This window comes from Neoarius graeffei, chromosome 5, assembly GCF_027579695.1.
Source record: "Neoarius graeffei isolate fNeoGra1 chromosome 5, fNeoGra1.pri, whole genome shotgun sequence".
NCBI classification, from domain to species: Eukaryota; Metazoa; Chordata; class Actinopteri; order Siluriformes; family Ariidae; genus Neoarius; species Neoarius graeffei.
The window spans coordinates 34,077,080-34,099,799 of NC_083573.1; the positions used below are offsets into that span (position 1 = coordinate 34,077,080).

General features: G+C 40.3%; 1 pseudogene; it reads left to right on the top strand.

Moving 5' to 3' along the window:
* The first annotated feature begins 5,324 nt into the window (after positions 1-5,324).
* The window catches only part of LOC132886238 (carcinoembryonic antigen-related cell adhesion molecule 5-like), a 43,148-nt pseudogene continuing 25,752 nt past the window's right edge, over positions 5,325-22,720 (top strand).

Consider the following 22,720-nt stretch of genomic DNA (forward strand, 5'->3'; position numbering starts at 1 on the left):
CAGGAAATCACATCATCCAAATCCAAAATTTTCTGGGGGGGCACTCCCATACCCCCCTGCAATGTATGTGCCCCCCCACCAATCCTTCCCCAAAGAGGGGGACCTCCCTGAAATGAATTTTGTCAAGTTGGGATGTCTGTCACAGCACTGAGTCTACACCACCTATATGGAATCATATGATTATATTTTAGGTTAATTTTGTGTCCTGTAATTGTAATTCAGCTTTAAACATATTTGCTGCAATGACAAAATGGATATAATTGTGTGATTAACACACTGCACTTTAACCTTTTACAGAGATTAAAGTTTTCCAGAAGACAGACTTCACCTGTTCTGGGAAGAGGAAGTTAATATTTAGTTAAACATTAACTAAAGTACCCTAATTATGCCATATATACGTTTTTTTTGTAAGCCATATGTGTGTAATTTCTGGTTCTAAATTCTGTGCATTTTAAAAAAGTTCATTTTAGTTGCAAATCACGACAAATTCTTTACAGTTTCTCTTGTAGAAATAACTAAAATAAGGAAGGAATGGAAGGGTTTGTGTCATTAAAAAACACTCATAAAAGGCAAGTGTGTGCAAATAATTCTTAGTCGTACAATAATCAATCATTTCGTTTCTTAATATTTCTCTAAATAATATTTTTGCCTTGGAATAATAGATAATAAATTAATCGTGGTGTATGTTCACTTAGTTTTAAATTTCAGAGTTTAAACTGGTTTGTTGCATTTTGATATACTGTACATTGTCACAGGATATTGGAGTGATTATACAGTGACTTGTTTCATGTGTTATCATAAATCTTTCAGTGCTGAAATCACAGCTTTTAACATTATTTTAGAGTGAACAAGTACTGAAATATAAGAACATTTATATTGTGTTTATAGGACAGAACTGGGGTGGCACGGTGGTGTAGTGGTTAGCGTTGTCGCCTCGCAGCAAGAAGGTCTGGGTTTGAGCCCCGTAGCCGGCGAGGGCCTTTCTGTGCGGAGTTTGCATGTTCTCCCCATGTCCGCGTGGGTTTCCTCTGGGTGCTCCGGTTTCCCCCACAGTCCAAAGACATGCAGGTTTGGTTAACTGGTGACTCTAAATTGACCGTAGGTGTGAGTGTGAATGGTTGTCTGTGTCTATGTGTCAGCCCTGTGATGACCTGGCGACTTGTCCAGGGTGTACCACGCCTTTCGCCTGTAGTCAGCTGGGATAGGCTCCGGCTTGCCTGCGACCCTGTAGGACAGGATAAAGCGGCTAGAGATAATGAGATGAGATGAGCTCAAGTGGCCTAGTGTACTGAGACAAGTTGTTTTTCCACATGCTGTAATCGCCTTTCTGTGGCCTTGGCTGGTGATAAGCAGGGTGTCTGAGTTCCTGCACATCCCAGAGCATGCCAGGTGCACGCTTTACAAAGCTTCATAGAAAATCTTGAGCCAATCAAGTGAAGACACGAGCAGTAAGCGAATGCCTTTAGAGTACAATAGATAACAGCCAATAAAACACAACTGAGAGTGCGCATACTCTCGGCATCACTGAAGTGGTGTCTTCTTCTCTTCTTCTTCTTTTCTTCTTTGTTCCTTTCCTATTTTATATATCTGTTTTATATGATCTACTATAATAACTGAAAAGACAACTGCTAAGCGTTCTGAAGTGTTTATTAGAAGTTTCCATTACACTATCCTGGTCATCCTTCCTTATTTATGGGGGGGGCAGGGTGTCCAGATTCAATCAGTAAGGAGCTTAATATATGGCACATTGTAGTTATCATAGTTTATGGGTTGGGGGCAGGCAGCTAAGTCCCCAAGTCAGGGTGTCGGTTATGAATCTGAGTGAACTGAGTGAATTCAGGTATTGTTCATCTCCAAAAGGCCACCCCAAAATCCACCAGAATTCAGGAAATCACATCATCCAAATCCAAAATTTTCTGGGGGGGGGCACTCCCATACCCCCCTGCAATGTATTTGCCCCCCCCCCCCCCCCCCCCAATCCTTTCCCAAAGAGGGGGACCTCCCTGAAATGAATTTTGTCAGGTTGGGATGTCTGACACAGCACTGAGTCTACACCACCTATATGGAATCATATGATTATATTTTAGGTTAATTTTGTGTCCTGTAATTGTAATTCAGCTTTAAACATATTTGCTGCAATGACAAAATGGATATAATTGTGTGATTAACACACTGCACTTTAACTTTTTACAGAGATTAAAGTTTTCTAGAGGACAGACTTCACTTGTTCTGGGAAGAGGAAGTTAATATTTAGTTAAACATTAACTAAAGTACCCTAATTATGCCATATATACATTTTTTGTAAGCCATATGTGTGTAATTTCTGGTTTTAAATTCTGTGCATTTTAGAAATGTTCATTTTAGTTGCAAATCACGACAAATTCTTTACAGTTTCTCTTGTAGAAATTACTAAAATAAAGAAGGAATGGAAGGGTTTGCGTCATAAAAAACACTCATAAAAGGCAAGTGTGTGCAAATAATTCTTAGTCGTACAATAATCAATCATTTCATTTCTTAATATTTCTCTAAATAATATTTTTGCCTTGGAATAATAGATAATAAATTAATCGTGGTGTATGTTCACTTAGTTTTAAATTTCAGAGTTTAAACTGGTTTGTTGCATTTTGATATACTGTACATTGTCACAGGATATTGGAGTGATTATACAGTGACTTGTTTCATGTGTTATCATAAATCTTTCAGTGATGAAATCACAGCTTTTAACATTATTTTAGAGTGAACAAGTACTGAAATATAAGAACATTTATATTGTGTTTATAGGACAGAACTGGGGTGGCACGGTGGTGTAGTGGTTAGCGTTGTCGCCTCGCAGCAAGAAGGTCTGGGTTTGAGCCCCGTAGCCGGCGAGGGCCTTCTGTGCGGAGTTTGCATGTTCTCCCCATGTCCGCGTGGGTTTCCTCTGGGTGCTCCGGTTTCCCCCACAGTCCAAAGACATGCAGGTTTGGTTAACTGGTGACTCTAAATTGACCGTAGGTGTGAGTGTGAATGGTTGTCTGTGTCTATGTGTCAGCCCTGTGATGACCTGGCGACTTGTCCAGGGTGTACCCCGCCTTTCGCCTGTAGTCAGCTGGGATAGGCTCCGGCTTGCCTGCGACCCTGTAGGACAGGATAAAGCGGCTAGAGATAATGAGATGAGATGAGCTCAAGTGGCCTAGTGTACTGAGACAAGTTGTTTTTCCACATGCTGTAATCGCCTTTCTGTGGCCTTGGCTGGTGATAAGCAGGGTGTCTGAGTTCCTGCACATCCCAGAGCATGCCAGGTGCACGCTTTACAAAGCTTCATAGAAAATCTTGAGCCAATCAAGTGAAGACGCAAGCAGTAAGCGAATGCCTTTAGAGTACAATAGATAACAGCCACTAAAACACAACTCAGAGTGCGCATACTCTCGGCATCACTGAAGTGGTGTCTTCTTCTCTTCTTCTTCTTTTCTTCTTTGTTCCTTTCCTATTTTATATATCTGTTTTATATGATCTACTATAATAACTGAAAAGACAACTGCTAAGCGTTCTGAAGTGTTTATTAGAAGTTTCCATTACACTATCCTGGTCATCCTTCCTTATTTATGGGGGGGGGCAGGGTGTCCAGATTCAATCAGTAAGGAGCTTAATATATGGCACATTGTAGTTATCATAGTTTATGGGTTGGGGGCAGGCAGCTAAGTCCCCAAGTCAGGGTGTCGGTTATGAATCTGAGTGAACTGAGTGAATTCAGGTATTGTTCATCTCCAAAAGGCCACCCCAAAATCCACCAGAATGCAGGAAATCACATCATCCAAATCCAAAATTTTCTGGGGGGGGGCACTCCCATACCCCCCTGCAATGTATTTGCCCCCCCCCCCCCCCCCCCCCCCCCCCACCAATCCTTTCCCAAAGAGGGGGACCTCCCTGAAATGAATTTTGTCAGGTTGGGATGTCTGACACAGCACTGAGTCTACACCACCTATATGGAATCATATGATTATATTTTAGGTTAATTTTGTGTCCTGTAATTGTAATTCAGCTTTAAACATATTTGCTGCAATGACAAAATGGATATAATTGTGTGATTAACACACTGCACTTTAACTTTTTACAGAGATTAAAGTTTTCTAGAGGACAGACTTCACTTGTTCTGGGAAGAGGAAGTTAATATTTAGTTAAACATTAACTAAAGTACCCTAATTATGCCATATATACGTTTTTTGTAAGCCATATGTGTGTAATTTCTGGTTTTAAATTCTGTGCATTTTAGAAATGTTCATTTTAGTTGCAAATCACGACAAATTCTTTACAGTTTCTCTTGTAGAAATTACTAAAATAAAGAAGGAATGGAAGGGTTTGCGTCATAAAAAACACTCATAAAAGGCAAGTGTGTGCAAATAATTCTTAGTCGTACAATAATCAATCATTTCGTTTCTTAATATTTTTCTAAATAATATTTTTGCCTTGGAATAATAGATAATAAATTAATCGTGGTGTATGTTCACTTAGTTTTAAATTTCAGAGCTTAAACTGGTTTGTTGCATTTTGATATACTGTACATTGTCACAGGATATTGGAGTGATTATACAGTGACTTGTTTCATGTGTTATCATAAATCTTTCAGTGCTGAAATCACATCTTTTAACATTATTTTAGAGTGAAAAAGTACTGAAATATAAGAACATTTATATTGTGTTTATAGGACAGAACTGGGGCGGCATGGTGGTGTAGTGGTTAGCGCTGTCGCCTCGCAGCAAGAAGGTCCGGGTTCGAGCCCCGTGGCCGGCGAGGGCCTTTCTGTGCGGAGTTTGCATGTTCTCCCCGTGTCCACGTGGGTTTCCTCCGGGTGCTCCGGTTTCCCCCACAGTCGAAAGACATGCAGGTTTGGTTAACTGGTGACTCTAAATTGACCATAGGTGTGAGTGTGAATGGTTGTCTGTGTCTATGTGTCATCCCTGTGATGACCTGGTGACTTGTCCAGGGTGTACCCCGCCTTTCGCCTGTAGTCAGCTGGGATAGGCTCCAGCTTGCCTGCGACCCTGTAGAACAGGATAAAGCGGCTAGAGATAATGAGATGAGATGAGATGAGATGAGGACAGAACTGATGAAACTTGTCACATGACTATAAAGTTATAAAGGTGGAACCTGAATGTGACTGATACGGTTTTTCCACTGAACTCTGTTCACCTGCTGTCTCGCCTGTTTATTCTGCTCACTTCTCCAGAGGTTTGTGTTATAACTAATTGGCACTGTTCGATTTATTTCGGGTCACACTGTGGGATTAATCAGCACAGATCTTTCTGTAGAGACTCTTACTGAGAAGCAGCGGTGGAGCTCTGGATCTCTCCTGATGGATTTACATGCTGTGTGCTGCACTCTGCTTCTGCTGACATGTACAGGTGAGTCTGTTATTACACCTCTCTCTCTTTCTCTCTCGCTGAGTCTGAGTGTTTATTTGGATACACAGTGCCCACCACGATTATTGGCACCCCTTGTAAAGAGGTGACCCCTTGTAAAAAGGGTTAGAAAAAAAAGATTCGTTTTGGTGAAGCAGCTTCATCTCACTCTGAATAAGGAAAAATCCAACCTTTAATTGAAATAAATTTATTCAGAGAAATGCAAATCCCTCGTCAAGAAATAATTATTTTCAACAAAAACACATGTGCCACTATTATTGGCACCCATCCATTTAATACTTTGTACAATCTCCCTTTGCCAGTAAAACACCACTGAGTCGTCTTCTATAACATTATATAAGATTGGAGATACAGAACAGGGCATCTGAAACCATTCCTCTTTACACAATTTCTCCAGATCATCCAGGGTCCTAGGCCCTCTCTTGTGCAAGCTTGTCTTCAGCTCACCCCACAGGTTTTCAATGGAGTTCAGGTCAGAGGACTGAGATGGCCATGGCAGAAGCTTGATTCTGGGGTCAGCAAACCATTTTTGTGTTGATTTGGACATAATGATTTGGATCATTGTCCTGCTGGAAGATCCAATGATGACCTAGTTTTAGTTTCCTGGCAGAGACAGCCAGATTTTGATTTAAAATGTCCTAGTATTTCATGGAGTCCATGATGCCATGTACTTCAAAAGGTTTTCAGGACCCTTGGAGGAAAAAACACCCCCACGACATCAGAGAATGTTGGGATAGGGTTCTTTTCATAATAGCCATCCTTCTTTTCCCACCAAACCCACTTTGAGTGTCGCTTGTCAAAAAGTTCCATTTTTTTTTACTAGCCCCATTTCCAGAAAAGTTGGAATATTTTCCAAAATGCAATAAAAACAAAAATCTGCAATTTGTTAATGTATGTTAACTTTTATTTAACTGACAAAAGTACAAATAAAAGATTTTCAATAGTGTTACTGACCAAATTAATTGTACTTTGTAAACATAAAGTAGGTTACAATTTAATGCCTACAACACACTCAAAAAAGTTGGGACAGAGGCAAAATAAGACTGAAGAGTTTATAGGATATTCAAGTAACACCATTTTGGAAGATTAGACAATAAGCAAGTTAACTGGCAATATGATTGGGTATAAAAGGAGCATGCACCAAAGGCTCAGTCTCTGCAAAGAAGGATGGGTCATGGCTCACTCCTTTGTGCCAAAATTCACGAGAGAATTGCGAGTCAATTTGACAAGAATATTTATCAAAGCAAGAGGTTCAGTCTTTCAAAATCTACAGTGCATAATATTGTGAAAAGATTCAGGTAAATTGGAGATATCTCAGAGCGTAAAGTGCAAGGTTGGAAACCACTGTTGAAGGTGTGTGATCTTCGAGCCTTCAGGTGGCCCTGCCTAAGAAACCGTCATGCTAATGTGACAAATATTGCCACATGGGCTCAGGAGTACTTTGGAAAACCATTGTCACTTAAAGGAAAGGTACCACAATGGTAATAATGCCTCTGTCCCAACTTTTCTTGAGTTTGTTGCAGGCACGAAATTCTGATTTTGTTGATATTTACAAAATACAATTAAGTTGGTCAGTAAAACTATTGAAAATATTTTCTTTGTACTTGTCAGTTAAATAAAGGTTCAGGTGAATTTAACAAGCCACAGATTTTTGTTTTTATGAAATGAAATTAAAACTTGTGCACCAAATTCTTTTTTTAATTATTAATAAAAATGTACATTATTGTCATTCTGCCCCAGAAAAAGAACAGTTCAAAGAAATCGTTTAAAGCCCAATATGGCCATGATACCGTTATATCAACTTCTGACAACAACTGTACTTTCAAGACGCTTGTTATTCTGATATATGTTCCAATGCAAAGAGATTCTGCTTGATAACTTTCTTTCTATTGAATAGCTTTGTTTTATATTGAAAGGTGCTCTCAGAATCCCATTCTTAATCATTTACAGACCTTCAAACTGTTTTGTTTGCTTTATTAAAGAAGTACTGCATACTTAAATTTTTTTTAGCAATAAACTAATTTTGTGATGAAACACATCAATGCTGATGTTAATACTGACAATTATCTTTTTAATAAAAATCAGCATTTTATGGGTTGAAAATGGCTCAAAATGCAATCTCCTGGTTAAAATCCTGTTTACTGTATTGTTACTTGGTAATAATAATGACTCAAGTAGAAGTAAAAATATTCATCAAATTAATGACTTGTGTATTAAAAATCTCATAAAATCACTACTCAAGTAGTGAGTAACTTCATATGATGATTTATTGCATCTATATTTATAGATATTAAATTATAAATTTTTACATTCAAATATATCATATCGGTTATGCCAAAAATAATAATTTTAAGTGCTTATCTAACAAACACAACATAATATCTGCTCATTCAAGTATTATTCATAATAAAAATAAATAAATAAATAAATAAATAATTGAATATTTACCAAATAATGTAAATTAAATCAATTTTGTCATGGGTTAGTTTCATAAATCTTCCAGGATAGAGGAGATACAGTTTGGATGTCCTCCTCATGCCTATGTGGGTTTCCTCTGCGTCCTCCAGTTTCCTCCCAGAGTCCAAAGACATGTAGATTTGGTCAACTTGCTACTCTAATTTGACGACAGGTGTGAATGTCTGTCTGTCTCTCTGTGTTAGCCCTGCGATCTTTTGCCGACCTGTCCAGGGTGAACCCCACCTCTCACCCAATATCAGCTGGGACCGGCTCCAGTTCACCTGTGGATAAATAGTACAGAAAATGAATTAATGATTCACAGTCATTTCAAATAGATTTATAGTCATTTCATGAGCAATTTAACTTTGGTTTTTAATGTGTCTTTTCAGAGAGTAATTGCTTCTAGATAATATAATATAATATAATATAATATAATATAATATAATATAATATAATATAATATAATATAATATAATATAATATAATATAATAGGTTTCCAAGATGGTGGTGTGCACACACGCAGCGGCTCCTCTCTGTCCCGACAGAACGGTGTTTTCGTGTTTTTTGTGTTTTAAAACAGTGTGTATCTGTTCATCTTTCTCGCGTCCATTAGTCTCAAGGCACACATACTCCTGTGAGTTTCTGCTCGACATCTGCAGAACTATATTCACGGATATAAATCCAACGGACGCAGAAGAGCTATGGTTTGCTCCGGAGGCCTGCTCAATCACCGACCCCCACTCCTGCATCCAGCCCGCAGTGGAAGCGCCACAGGCGGAACATGCGGAAGCAGAAAAGAGGCAAACGCGGAGGTATCCGAGCTAGGCTAGCGGCTAGCCCTCATTGGCCGGCTATCCCTACCTAGCCTGGGCCCGCCCATCTTAAGCGTGACGCAACATGAGGGCCTGTTGCGAGCTTAGTCTGGCCAGGCAAGCTATCTACAGCTCTTCCAAGCTCCCGAAAAATCGGGAACCAATCAACTTTGAGCATCTCCAACGGCCCTGGGTAGAGGCGTGTTCAAGGCACTGACGTAGTAGAACTGCGACCGGAAGCCATAGATTGTTTACAGAATCTATGCCGGAAGCGCTTCATTCACTAGAAACATTACGAACATGGAGTAAGTTCTCATTGAAAACGGAGCAAAGAGCAGCCTTGGAGGTATTTATTGAAAGGAAGGACGTTTTCGCCTTGCTCCCGACCGGCTTCGGTAAGAGTTTAATCTACCAGTTAGCCCCGTCGCGTCACATACGTCAGAGGAAAGAGTGATGTGATTGGTTTAAGCTTCGTCACAGCCTTTTCTGGCTTCGACCAGTAGCAAACTGAGGCATTTCAGGGAGGCGGGTCAACCACACGCTTTGGGAAACGGTTGGGCTTAATATCTTGGCCAGACCAATAGCTCGTAGAGCTTTGTAGTCACGTTAGCCAGACTAATCCCTACCATCACTCTGGCCAACGTACGCTCGCTAGACAGCAAGCTGGATTATGTCCGCCTGCTCCACTCATCTTTTAAGTCTGTGAGTGCTGTGTCCTTGTGTTTGTGGAAACGTGGCTTAATGACAGCGTCCCGGACTGTGCCAGTCAGCTAGCCCGGCTAACATGCTACCGGTCAGACAGAGCGCTAGTTGGGGGGAGACTCACGGCAGAGGACTCTGTGTTTACATCAGTGATGCCTGGTGCCGTGATGCTGTTGTGGTCTGCAAACACTGCTCACCACTGGTGGAGTTTCTGATTATTAAGTGCCAGTCATTCTACCTGCCAAGGGAATTCACAGCCATATTGCTGGTAGCATTATACATCCCTCCCGGCTCCAATAACAACAGGAGTGAAGCACTGAATGAACTCTATCAGCATATCAGTGAGCAGCAGACAGCCCACCCAGATGCTTTCCTCATCCTGGCTGGGGATTTCAACCATGCAAACCCCAAAAGTGTTTCCAAAACTCTATGGACATATCAACTTTCCTACACGTGGAAACAATACTCTGGACAATGTTTACACCATGCATAAAGATGCCTATAAAGCCCTACTCCTCCCCCACCTGGGGGCCTCAGATCACTCCACTGTTATAGCGACAGTAACAGTGCGAAAGGGCGAAGTTTATTTATAGCGACAGTAACGGTGCTAGAGGGCGGAGTTTATTTATAGCGACAGTAATTGCTTGAGGGCGGAGTTTATTAATAGCGACAGTAACTGCTAGAGGGCGGAGTTTATTTATAGCGACAGTAACTGCTTGAGGGCGGAGTTTATTTATAGCGACAGTAACTGCTTGAAGGCGGAGTTTATTAATAGCGACAGTAACGGTGCTTGAGGGCGGAGTTTATTTATAGCGACAGTGACGGTGCTTGAGGGCGGAGTTTATTTACAGCGACAGTAACTGTGCTTGAGGGCGGAGTTTATTTATAGCGACAGTAACTGCTTGGGGCGGAGTTTATTAATAGTGACAGTAACTGTGCTTGAGGGCGGAGTTTATTTATAGCGACAGTAACTGCTTGGGGGCGGAGTTTATTAATAGCGACAGACAGTAACTGTGCTTGAGGGCGGAGTTTATTTATAGCGACAGTAACTGTGCTTGAGGGCGGAGTTTATTTATAGCGACATTAACTGTGCTTGAGGGCGGAGTTTATTTATAGCGACAGTAATGGTGCTTGAGGGCGGAGTTTATTTATAGCGACAGCAACGGTGCTTGAGGGCGGAGTTTATTTATAGCGACAGTAACTGTGCTTGAGGGCGGAGTTTATTTATCAATAATGCGACTGTGTTTGAGCTCGATCAGGTGATTTCGATGACTGAACAAGAATAAAATGGACAAGCGGCGGTTTGGGGCGGAAGCCCCCAATAATACTTGGGAAAATTACTATTCAGAGCCTACCTCATAGCTATGTGAGGGGGTATAGAAAGAGAGAGCAAGAAATAATTTTTTCCAAATTGTTAAGGAAAGGAGCATGGTAACATTATCTCCAATTAGACGTGTGTGTGTATATAACAGTTATTCCATAAAATCAAGTCATATATATGAGCTGATACCCATTTGTGTAATTATATAAAAAATTGCACCCTTTAAGTGGTAGGCATGTTGTGTAAATCAAATGGTGCTAACCCACTAAAAAAATCCATTTTAATTCCAGATTGTAATGGGACAAAACAGGACAAACATCAAGGGGTTTGTTTATATATATAACAATATAACATCCTTTCATCCTTGTTCTACTATAATTCGTGACTGTTGGAAAGGAATACTCTACTCTGAGTAAGGAAAGTTATACTCATCTCACTGTGAACTACAGTAAAGAGTTTCTCCCTGTGAACCACAGTAAAGATACAGGGGCATGCACGAACTCCATTGAGAGTACTTGGTATGCGGTGAAACAGTTTACTGACGACAGGCACTGTAAAAACACTATCAAATCTACTTTTTGGAGTACTGTGTCCATAAACAATATCTTTGCATACATGATGATAAATTCTTGGATTTCTTGAACTTGATAAAATGTGTTCAAAATGGGGAAGCCATGGCCTAATAGTTACAGAAGCAGCTTTGGGACCAAATGGTCACTGGTTTGATTCCCTGGACCAACAGGAATGGCTGAAGTGCCCTTGAGCAAGGCACCTAAACCTCAACTGCGCACCAGGCTGTATGGTGTATGTCGCTGTGGATAAGTGTCTACTAAATGCCATTAATGTAATGCAATGTGTTTTGAATAGTATTTTTTCCACAAGTATTATTGGGGGCTTCTGCCTCCAAACCCCTGCTTATTCATTTCATTCTTGCTCAGTCATTGAATCAGCTGATTGGGCTTAAATGCCATCGCATTAGTTAGAATGAGATTCCGCCCCCTTGCATGCATCAAACACACATGCCCAGTGTAGGTTCTAGGGTGTTACTGCCACTAGTGCAGTTGTCCCGCAGCCCTAGAAAGAAAGAAAGATATTCATTCATTTATTTATTTAAATCTATGTTGAAAACACATCCAATGAAACCGTCTTACCTGTTGTGGCGCTCTGTTTCACCTTGACCCACTTCAGTACCTCACAGTGACTATCAAGAGACAAAGATTCACTGTGTTGTGCATAATATGGGCATGGAAATTACCTTGCAGCAGATATTTTTGCTTTTACTTCAGCTTGGTGAAAACAGAGTTGTGGATGCTGTAATTTTATAGAAGTATTGTCAGAACAAAATGCTGCAACTTGAGCTAACGATAAGCCAAATTCATCAAGGGATTGTTGTATACCGTCTATAATCCCAGCAGCTGACTTATCTGCATTCTTGCTGAAATCAATCATTTTGTTGCAGATCCCACTTTCTGACCTGAAGTTATTGTACAGCAAGGAGAAATATCTTCCTGTTTCCCTTATTTGATACATCAGTCTGTATTGAGAATGTGACAGGTTTACCTGATGTTAACACATCAACATCAGCCACTGCCTTTGCTGCAAGGACATTTTTGGCCAACGCTTCTGCCTTTGTTCTCCCGAGAGACATTTTCTGTCTGATTTTGGAGTCTTGCAGAATCTTTTGGCTGAGCTTGTGTCCACAGTTGGCACTATTATAGCTGAGGTTGTGTTTAACCGTGTGATACACCTGCATTAACTCAGCTGCTGTAACCAAGAGGGGAAGAGTAGGATGAGAAATTATTAATGCACTTGAATAATTGTAAAGGATGACGTGAACACAGGTTTTGGCTAAAATGTGTCATTGTTTGCAGTGGTCAGACATTTTACATACATTTTTTAAATATATGGAAACTACTTAAGTAAAACACAATTTCCATTATTGTGCTTTATTTATCTATCTATTTATTCATTCATTCAGTTTTATAGTATTGCCTACTGTTAATCCATTAGTATTTAAAGATGCAAATTTCCAGACAAGTTAATCATAATATATCATAGTTATTTATTTTCTTCACATGGGCACTATATTTTGATTCATGTATTAAATAAATGCTCATGTATCCGACAGTAAACTTCAACCTGAATAAACAAATCACATCCTAACTTAGCCTAATGTTACTCAAGAAGCCAGCTCATGGCACAAACACCTCATTTCAAAAGACAATCAGTCCCTAGTAGAAAGTTATGGGATGTGATTCATTTACATGTAATGGTACATACAGCTAAAGTTATTTGATAACAGACAGGCAGCCACATATGAAATCTAACATAGACAGACAGCCATTGATGTTTCCCCCCCGCTCTCTGCTAAGAGACCCGCCCTCCTTTGCCTCTGATTGGGTAAGACCTTCAGGGTCAGAGCCAATCACTAGCGGCATAGACCCCAACAAACCAATCCAACGATGGCGAGAGTATTGGGGCGGGTCTTTACGGAATGTGGACGGGATGAACATAGATTTACATAGAAGACTAGATTCCTCTTCATGTGGGGGTTCCTAATGGTTTTTATTATTTTGCAGTGGAATGCTAGAAGTCTCTGCTCTAATGGGCAGGAATTTAAAAAGTTTATTGAAAATTTAGATGTTAAACCTAGTGTTATATGTGTACAAGAGACATGGCTTAGGCCTCATTTGGACTTTGTTTTAAAAGGATATGTGACTGTGCGTGGGGATAGGATTAATGGTCCTGGTGGAGGGGTGGCTATATTTGTCATGCAGGGACTGGGTTGTAGAACAATTAAAGTAAGTAGAGAGGTAGAGGGGATCATCATTGAGGTATGGATAGGCAAATGTAATTTTTTTCATTGTTAACTACTACAATCCTTGTGAGGTACTAAATAAAGACGTTTTAGATAAGTTTCTGGGGGATGAATCTCTCAAAATGGTGTGGTGTGGGGACTTTAATGCGTATAGCACCCTATGGGGGAGTACAGAAACCAATAGCAATGGTAATGTAATAGAGGAATTGCTAGAGGAAAGGGATCTTATTTGCCTCAATAATGGGAGGGGAACAAGAATTGACGTTTCAAGTGGGCGGGAGACAGCTATTGAGGTATTTCACTCACGTGACCAAGTCATGTGACGCTGCCATTTTGGACGGCACGGCTCGAATCAGTCTGAATGCGAGGAAGGCGACAAACGAAAAACATAAAAGAAAAAGGAGCAAGATGCAGAAAACACCTTCACTATCCAGCGACGTAGGGCATTTACAGGGCGAGCAGAGGGAGAGGTATTTGCAAAAATTGAGGTTAGCAGGCTTAGAGAACGACGTTTACCTGCTTCCACCAGGATTGTTCACTGACAGCTAAGATTTGTTCACATTTTCATTTACTTTCGGTCCTCAGGATAAACAAAATGTTATTAAATGTCATTGAAATAACTTCTTAGTCTGTTGAGACATGGCCTGTTATAAGTTTTTTCCTTTACTGTATTTACTAGTTTACTGAGCGCTCTCCGGGGCTCGCTGGCCGGCTAGCGAGCGCGCCCCGGGGCTCGCTGGCCGGCTAGCGAGCGCGCCCCGGGGCTCGCTGGCCGGCTAGCGAGCGCGCCCCGGGGCTCGCTGGCTCAGTAAACTAGTAAATCCAGTAAAGGAAAAACTTGAGACTGAAAGGTTTTAACAGTCATCCAAATGACTGAACGTAAATATTGCTACAGTAACATACTAGCAACTGTTGTTGACGTTAGCTAGCTTGACGTCCAAAACGGCGGACACCGGGGCGTCACGTGACCCTGTGACGTCAGGTGAAATACCTCAATTGACCTCACCTTGGTATCAGCACAGTTTGCAAGATGTTCTAAATGGAAAGTTATGCAGGATGACTGTATTGGTAGTGATCATTACCCTATCATGTGTGAAATTGGAGTGGGGCCAATCCAGATTGAGGAGGTTATCTTCCCTAGGTGGGATTTTAAAAAGGCTAAATGGGATGATTTTAGTAAAATATGTAGCTCGAGACTGATGAGTTTTAATTTAGATCCGCATGAGAATGTTGATGTTGTTAACAGGAAGATCACAGAGACATTGCACTCCTCTGCTCTAGAATTCATTGGAAAAACATCAGGCAGGGGGCAGTGTAAAATGGTGCCTTGGTGGACGGATGAGTGTAAGGAAGCAATTCAGGTAAGAAATAGAGCTTTTAAAAAGGTCAAATCAACCTTTTCTTTTGCTGATTTAGTTGAGTATAAAAAAGCTCAAGCTATGGTTAGGAGGGTGATAAGGAAGGCAAAGAGAGAGCGATGGAGAGAATTCTGTGACTCTATCGGAAGAGAGACCGCAATTAATGATGTATGGGGGATGATAAGAAGAATGGGAGGAATAAGGAGGGAATATTCCTTACCAGCTTTACAACTTAATGGTGAAATTATGAGAACAGCTAAGGAAAAAGCAGAAGCTTTAGCGAAAGTGTTTGTCAGAATCCATAGTGTGGATAATTTATCTCCTGAGGTCAGAGTGACTAGAGAAGAACTGGTAAGGCTGCATCCTGATGTTCTAGAGAAAAAGGCTGTTGCAGATGAGGCTTTTGATGTGCCATTTTCTATGTTTGAGTTGAAGCGGCTCTAAATGGAGTTAGATCTACCTCTCCAGGCAAAGATGAAATTTGCTATGTAATGGTGGATAAATTGTGTCCTCAAGCACAAATGGTAATTTTGCAGTTGTTTAATTTGATATGGGACACAGGGATTATTCCATTAGCTTGGAAACACTCTGTTGTGATTCCGATTTTGAAACCAGGTAAGGAAGTGTGAGGCATCAAGCTACAGGCCGATTGCGTTGACCTCTAACCTTTGTAAGTTAATGGAGCAGATGGTCACAGATAGGTTGTCTTATATTGTAGAAAAGAGGGGTTTAATCAGTTCCTACCAAAGTGGTTTTCGTAGAGGAAGGATGACTATGGATCCTGTGCTGTGTCTGGAAGATACAATAAGGAAGGCTCAAGCAAACAAAGAGCTAGTTCTTGCAGTTTTCTTTGACATAGAAATGGCGTATGACATGCTATGGCGTGAGGGACTCCTTATTAAATTAGAGGCAATGGGAATAAGTGGTAGGCTGTATAACTGGGTGATGGATTTTCTGTTAAATAGAACCCTTGAGGTGCGTGTTGGACAGTCACATTCTAACACATATCCTGTGGATAATGGAGTTCCTCAGGGCAGTGTATGCAGCCCTCTGTTGTTTAGTATAATGATTGACATATTTTTAGACATAGACGTTAATATCGGAAAATCTTTGTATGCAGATGATGGAGCACTGTGGGTCAAGGGCAGAAATTCAGCTTACATTAGTAAGAGACTTCAGGCAGCAGTCAGTCTTGTGGAGAATTGGGGCACTAAATGGGGTTTTCGTTTTTCAGTAGAGAAGACACAGGTTATATGCTTTACCAAGAGAAGAAACATTCCTCCTGTACAAATTACCCTGTATAGGCAGCCACTCAAACAAGTGGAGGTAGTAAGGTTTTTAGGGGTTTGGATGGATTGCAAACTGACTTTCAAGGATCACATTCAGAGAATAGTTATTAAGTGTAAAAAGGTAGTAAATATACTTAGGTGTTTAGTGGGAAGTGATTGGGGTGCCACTTTGATGTCACTTAAACAGGTATATATATTGCACTTATCAGGTCTACATTAGATTATGCATGTATAGCATATAGATCAGCAGCAAAGACACATTTACTGAAGCTTGATGTAATTCAAGCACAGGCATTACGAGTGTGCAGTGGGGCATTTAAGAGCTCTTCAGGTAGAAGCAGGGGAATTGCCTTTGTCCTTAAGACGTCAGCAGCTGGCTATGGTGTACTGGACGAACTTACAGGGTCATAAAGAGGCTCACCCTACCAAGTATATTTTAAATCAATGTTGGGAACATGGTAAGGCAGATTTTAATAGTTTTGGGTGGGTCGGGAATGGTCAGGCTGAGGAACTTGGCCTAACTGAGTTGACCCACAGTTCTGTGGTACCTCTACCGGTTATTCCACCTTGGCTGTTTATTATGCCTATGGTGGATCTTGACTTAGTTAAAACGCGTAAGGATGCTGGGGAGGACAGTGATGTGAATTATTTGATTAATGTGCACATACTGTACAAAACAAATATCCTGAAGGGGTTCAGATTTTTACAGCTGGCTCTAAAGACCCTGAAACAGGGAAGACTACGGCTGCAGTCTTTATCCCAAAATATAACAAAGAAATATCAAAAAGGGTGTCTGACCACCTAGCAGTTTACTCAGTAGAATTATTTGCAATCTGTCTTGCACTGGAATGGATTGAAGAGGTTAAAACTAGATATAATGTTATATGTTCTGACTCTATGTCAGCATTGACCAGTATTCTACATGGCAAGTCAGTGTGTAGACCTGACCTACTGTACGATGTTCTTCAAAGTCTCTTCAGACTGCATCAGCAAGATATTCTGGTTAATTTCTTATGGGTTCCATCTCACTCAGGTATTGAAGGGAATGAGGTTGCAGACCATCTCATCTCATTATCTCTAGCTGCTTTATCCTTCTACAGGGTCGCAGGCAAGCTGGAGCCTATCCCAGCTGACTACGGGCGAAAGGCGGGGTACACCCTGGACAAGTCGCCAGGTCATCACAGGGCTGACACATAGACACAGACAACCATTCACACCTACGGTCAATTTAGAGTCACCAGTTAACCTAACCTGCATGTCTTTTGGACTGTGGGGGAAACCGGAGCACCTGGAGGAAACCCACGCGGACGCGGGGAGAACATGCAAACTCCACACAGAAAGGCCCTCGCCGGCCCCGGGGCTTGAACCCAGGACCTTCTTGCTGTGAGGCGACAGCGCTAACCACTACACCACCGTGCCGCCCCAGGTTGCAGACCAGCTTGCCAAAAATGCTTTAAAATTTGAGGCACAGTTTAATATCCCACTGAGTAAAGCAGAAGTTAAGACCATCATAGTCACTAAAATGCTAGGACTATGGCAGGGGCAGTGGGACAGGGAGAGTAAGGGCAGCTTTCTGCGCACTGTACAAAAAAAGGTTCCCACTAGAAGACAGGATACTTGGAGTCGGAAAGAAGAGCAAGTTATAACAAGACTTAGGATAGGACACACTAGACTAAATTATAACCTCTACATCATTGGCAAGCATGCCACAGGTCACTGTGTTAACTACAGCGAAATGGAGACTGTTAGACATGTTTTTTGTTAGAATGCCAAGCATACAGTAGACAGAGAAGCGTTCTACTAGAAGAGGTTCGAGAACTAGGGGAGACCAGTCTCACGCTTGAGAGATTATTTGCCTTTTCAGTACCGTCAGCTTGGAGATTTGTTCTTATGTTCCTGAAGAATACTGGCATTTTTGACAGGATTTAGTTAATTCTATTTATCTTTTTCTTTTTTTTTCTCTTTTTTTTTTGTTTGTCACTCCTCCATTGAAGCTCCACACCTCATTGCAATGTCGCAATAATACAGTTGGTGGCGGTAATGCACCATAGCACCAATGCTAATAGAAATGTCTCTCCATCAAAGCAAGTTTCTTGGACCCCAATAAGTTATGCCCACAGCTCTAGCTTTGTAAGGCAGAATGATGATGGGACCAATATGTCTCAGCTAACAAAGGTAGGCCTAACAAAGCCTAACCCAGAGCCAAAATGTTGTGAATGTAAAACACGCATTACAAATGACACCCTTTTGATTAAGGAAAATGAATTTATTGCATTCATTTGTACCATAGTAAATGTTACAATGCAACACTCTAGTAAGAGTGACCGAATTAGATCAGTTGTAAAAACTGCAAATGATTTTTTGGGTATTATAACTAAAGCTGATGAAATTCATGAAATGTTAAATAGCAAGTATGGAGAGTCACAAGTTGGTTAAATGCCTAATGGTTTTTATCATTCTCCAGTGGAATGCAAGAAGTCTGATTGCAAATGGACAGGAGTTTAAAAGGTATGTTGAGGAATTAAGCAGTAAACCAGATGTTATATGCACTCAGGAATCATGGTTAAAACCACATTTGGATTTTGTCTTAAAAGGTTACAACAGTATAAGACAGGATAGAATAAAAGATAGAGGAGGAGGGTGTGTGACCTTTATCAAAGAATGGATATCATACAGACATTTAAAAACAGCTGAAGAGCATGAATGTATTGTGAGTGAAATTTTTAATGGTGATAATGGCAAATATACAATTGCTAATTATTATAACCCATGTAAAGCTTTAATAAATGGGCTGTTGAAAGATATTTTCAAAAGATCTCATAGAGAAATATGGTGTGGGGACTTTAATGCCCATAACAGTTTATGGGGAAGTAATTATACAGATCTGAATGGGGAAGTTGTAGAAGAAATGATAAATGACAGAATGCTTGTATGTTTAAATAATGGTACTGGTACAAGGATAAATGTATACAAAAATAAAACATCATGTATTGATCTAACTCTGGTAGACAGGAAATTAGCCAGTATATGCGAGTGGGAAGTTGATCTAAATACAAGCATTGGTAGTGATCACTTTCCAACATTTTGCAGAGTAGGAATTGAATTGAAAACTGAAGAGTTACATACATCACAAGTGGAATTTTATTAAAGCAGATTGGGAGAAATTTTTATATAGTTGCAATAATGAAATGAAAAACATGCCAGAGAAAGATCAAACTATAGATCAGGTGAATAATAATATAACCATTCCTATTATCACTGCAGCTAGTCAAAGTATTCCTATCAGTAAAAGTCAGAAGAAAAAAATGAATGTCCCATGGTGGAATCAAAAGTGTCAAGAAGTCATTAAAGACAGAAACAGAGCTTTCAAAATATTGCGTAAAACATTAACTATGGATAATCTTATGGAATACCAAAGGAAAAAAGCTCTAGCAAGGAAAGTGATTAAACAAGTCAAAAGGGAATCTTGGAGACAGTTTTGTGCTACAATAGGTAGGGAGACAACTTTGAATAAGATGTGGATGATGGTTAAAAAAATGTCAGGCAGGTATAAGCCATCAAATATTCCTGTGTTAATTAGTGACAAGAATTTACAAGCTATATCAGACAATGAAAAGGCTAATATGTTGGCTAAAATATTTGCAAACATACATAAAGGAGATCATCTTGACGAGTGTTATAAAAAAAGGAAAGAGGAAATTTTAAGAGCAAATAAAGGTATATTAAATGCTAAAACAGGAACAGGGTCAATACTTGATGAAGACTTTACATTACCAGAGTTAAAAATGGCTGTTGCTAATACAGCGTATTCATCACCAGGAATTGACAATTTATGTTATGCCATGTTTAGGAAACTCCCTGACAAAATGCTGGAAAAGATCCTTGAACTATTTAATAAAATTTGGAATGAAGGCAAATTACCCATATTATGGAAAAAGGCAATAATTCTTCCATTTCCTAAACCTGGGAAAGATTCTAGTAATCCAGGTAACTTCAGACCAATAGCTTTAACCTCACATTTAGGAAAGTTAATGGAAAAATTGGTAGTGGCCAGATTAAATTACTTTCTGGAAAAGGAAGACTTGCTTAAAGGCTATCAAACAGGATTTAGAAGAAGTAAATCAACTAGTGATGCTCTTGTTAAACTTTGTAATGAGGTTGAAAAGACGTTAGTTATGAAAGAGGTAATGGTGGCAGTTTTTCTGGATATTGAAAAAGCTTATGACACAATGTGGAGAGAGGGACTATTAATCAAATTAGAGAAGATTGCAATTGATGGGAAAATGTATAATTACATTCTTGACTTTTTATCACATCGTACCTTGAGGGTCAGAGTAGGAAATGGACTATCAGATGAGATCATGGTAGAAAGTGGTATTCCACAAGGGAGCGTCATCAGCCCTATTTTATTCAACCTCATGATTAATGACACATTTGAGAAAGGAAGAGAAGGATTATTGTATGCAGATGATGCTGTGATTTGGAAAAGGGGGCGTAACATTTCACATATTGTGGAAAGCATACAAAAAGAGATGCAAATACTAGAACAGTGGGGAATAGACTGGGGATTCAAGTTCTCTATACAAAAATCTTATAAAGTAATGTTATATAATCAAACACTTGAAAGAGTAAAAACATTTAAATATCTGGGGATGGTGATGGATGAAAGACTTGCATGGAAACATCACATAGTACATATAGAAATTAAGTGCAAAAAAGTATTAAACCTTATGAGAATGATTTCTGGGCAACACTGGGATGCGGATAAAGAATCACTCATGAACATATACAAAGCACTAATCAGATCAACCATAGATTATGGATGTATAGTGTATAGTTATGCATGTACAACATCAATTAGGAAGCTTGAAAGAATTCAGTTTAAAGGCCTAAGGATTGCCTTAGGAGCAATCAAAACAACGCCTACCTGTGCACTGTTAGTCGAGGCTGAGGAACCCCCAATTAAATTAAGATTTGAGAAACTGTCTTTAACATACTGGGTTAGGCTTTTGGGGAGTACAAATAATCCTGCTCTGTCTGTGCTAAACAACTGTTGGGAATACCAACTCTCTGGAGTCTAATGGCCCTTTTCCACTACCCTTTTTCAGCTCACTTCAGCCCGACACGGCTCGCGTTTCGACTACCAAAGAACAGCACGACTCAGCTCGCTTCAGCCCTGCTTAGCCTCTAAAACTCGCACCGTTTTGGAGTGGGGCTGAAGCGAGCCAAACCGAGCTGAGTGAGGCTGGGGGCGTGAGCAGACACTCCCCTGTGCACTGATTGGTGAGGAGGAGTGTCCTCACACACGCCCCGCGAGCACGCTGGGATCTGTAAACACCGTAAACCCGGAAGAAGGAGAATTACGAGAATTATGAAGCCTTATGCGCCTCGCCTCATCTATACGCTCTTGCCAGTATCTGTTGGCGTTGTCGGTGACAACAAGCCACAGCACCAAGACCAGCAACACTAACGACTCCATGTCCTCCATGTTTATTGTTTACTATTCGGGTTGTGAGACTACCGCTTAAAAGATCACTGATGTCACTGTTTGTGCCGCTTAACGACATCACCTGACGTCCACCCACTTTCGCTAACTCCACCCAATGTGTCCACCCACTTCCAGCCAGCACGGTTCAGCGCGGTTGTAGTCGAAATGCAACTTCAATAGCCCCGCTCAGCTCGACTCAGCCCAACTCGGCACGGCACAGCTCAGCCCGACTCAGCCGTGTTTGTAGTGGAAAAGCGGCATAAGTGCCCTCTGAAGGGCAATTTGACACTTCTCCAAAAACACATCTGTAACCCTGTGAGTTTTTGTCATTCAAACATATAAGTGACACCATTAAAAACCTTGAAACTTCTAGTTTTCATATATATATATATATATATATATATATATATATATATATATATATATATATGAAATAAATTATATAGCTGGCCCTTTTTAAAGAGAGTGAAAAGAAATCTTTGGATTTTCTATACTGTCTGACTGCAGCAGCCCCCGAGGCCACACCTATCGCTATTCACATGTAAAGTACCCGGTGCTTACACCTATTGCTATTCACATGTAAAGTACCCGGTGCTTGTATCCGGTGCTTGAGTGGCTATTCAGAGGTGAGAGCACACCCATCTAATTAGTATTCGACACTGGCTTGACATACAATTACTTTTTTACATTTTGTATGGAAACAACAAAACATTTCTAAATGCTCTTTTTACTTTTATGCAGCCAAGACTTTTGTTTACAAGGTTCAAACTTCAAAAGTATTGGCTAGATATATTTATTGTGTGTTTTCTTGCACTGTTTGAAGACCTCTAAAACCTGTTTTTTGTTTACACTCAATTTAAATAAAACGTGTTTGTATTACATTCACTTTACTTTCATATTATTTTTTGTTAGGCTTTTCAGAATACAACCATATGTGCCACTTTTGCATAGATGTTTGCAGTTAGTTGAAATACTTGAAAATGTCAGGGTGTTGCAAACAGCCTCAAAGTCTCTGAAAGGCCTTTGACTCCTTAAAGAGTCCTGGTTTTGGGTGGAAAGTTCATGACATGGGGGA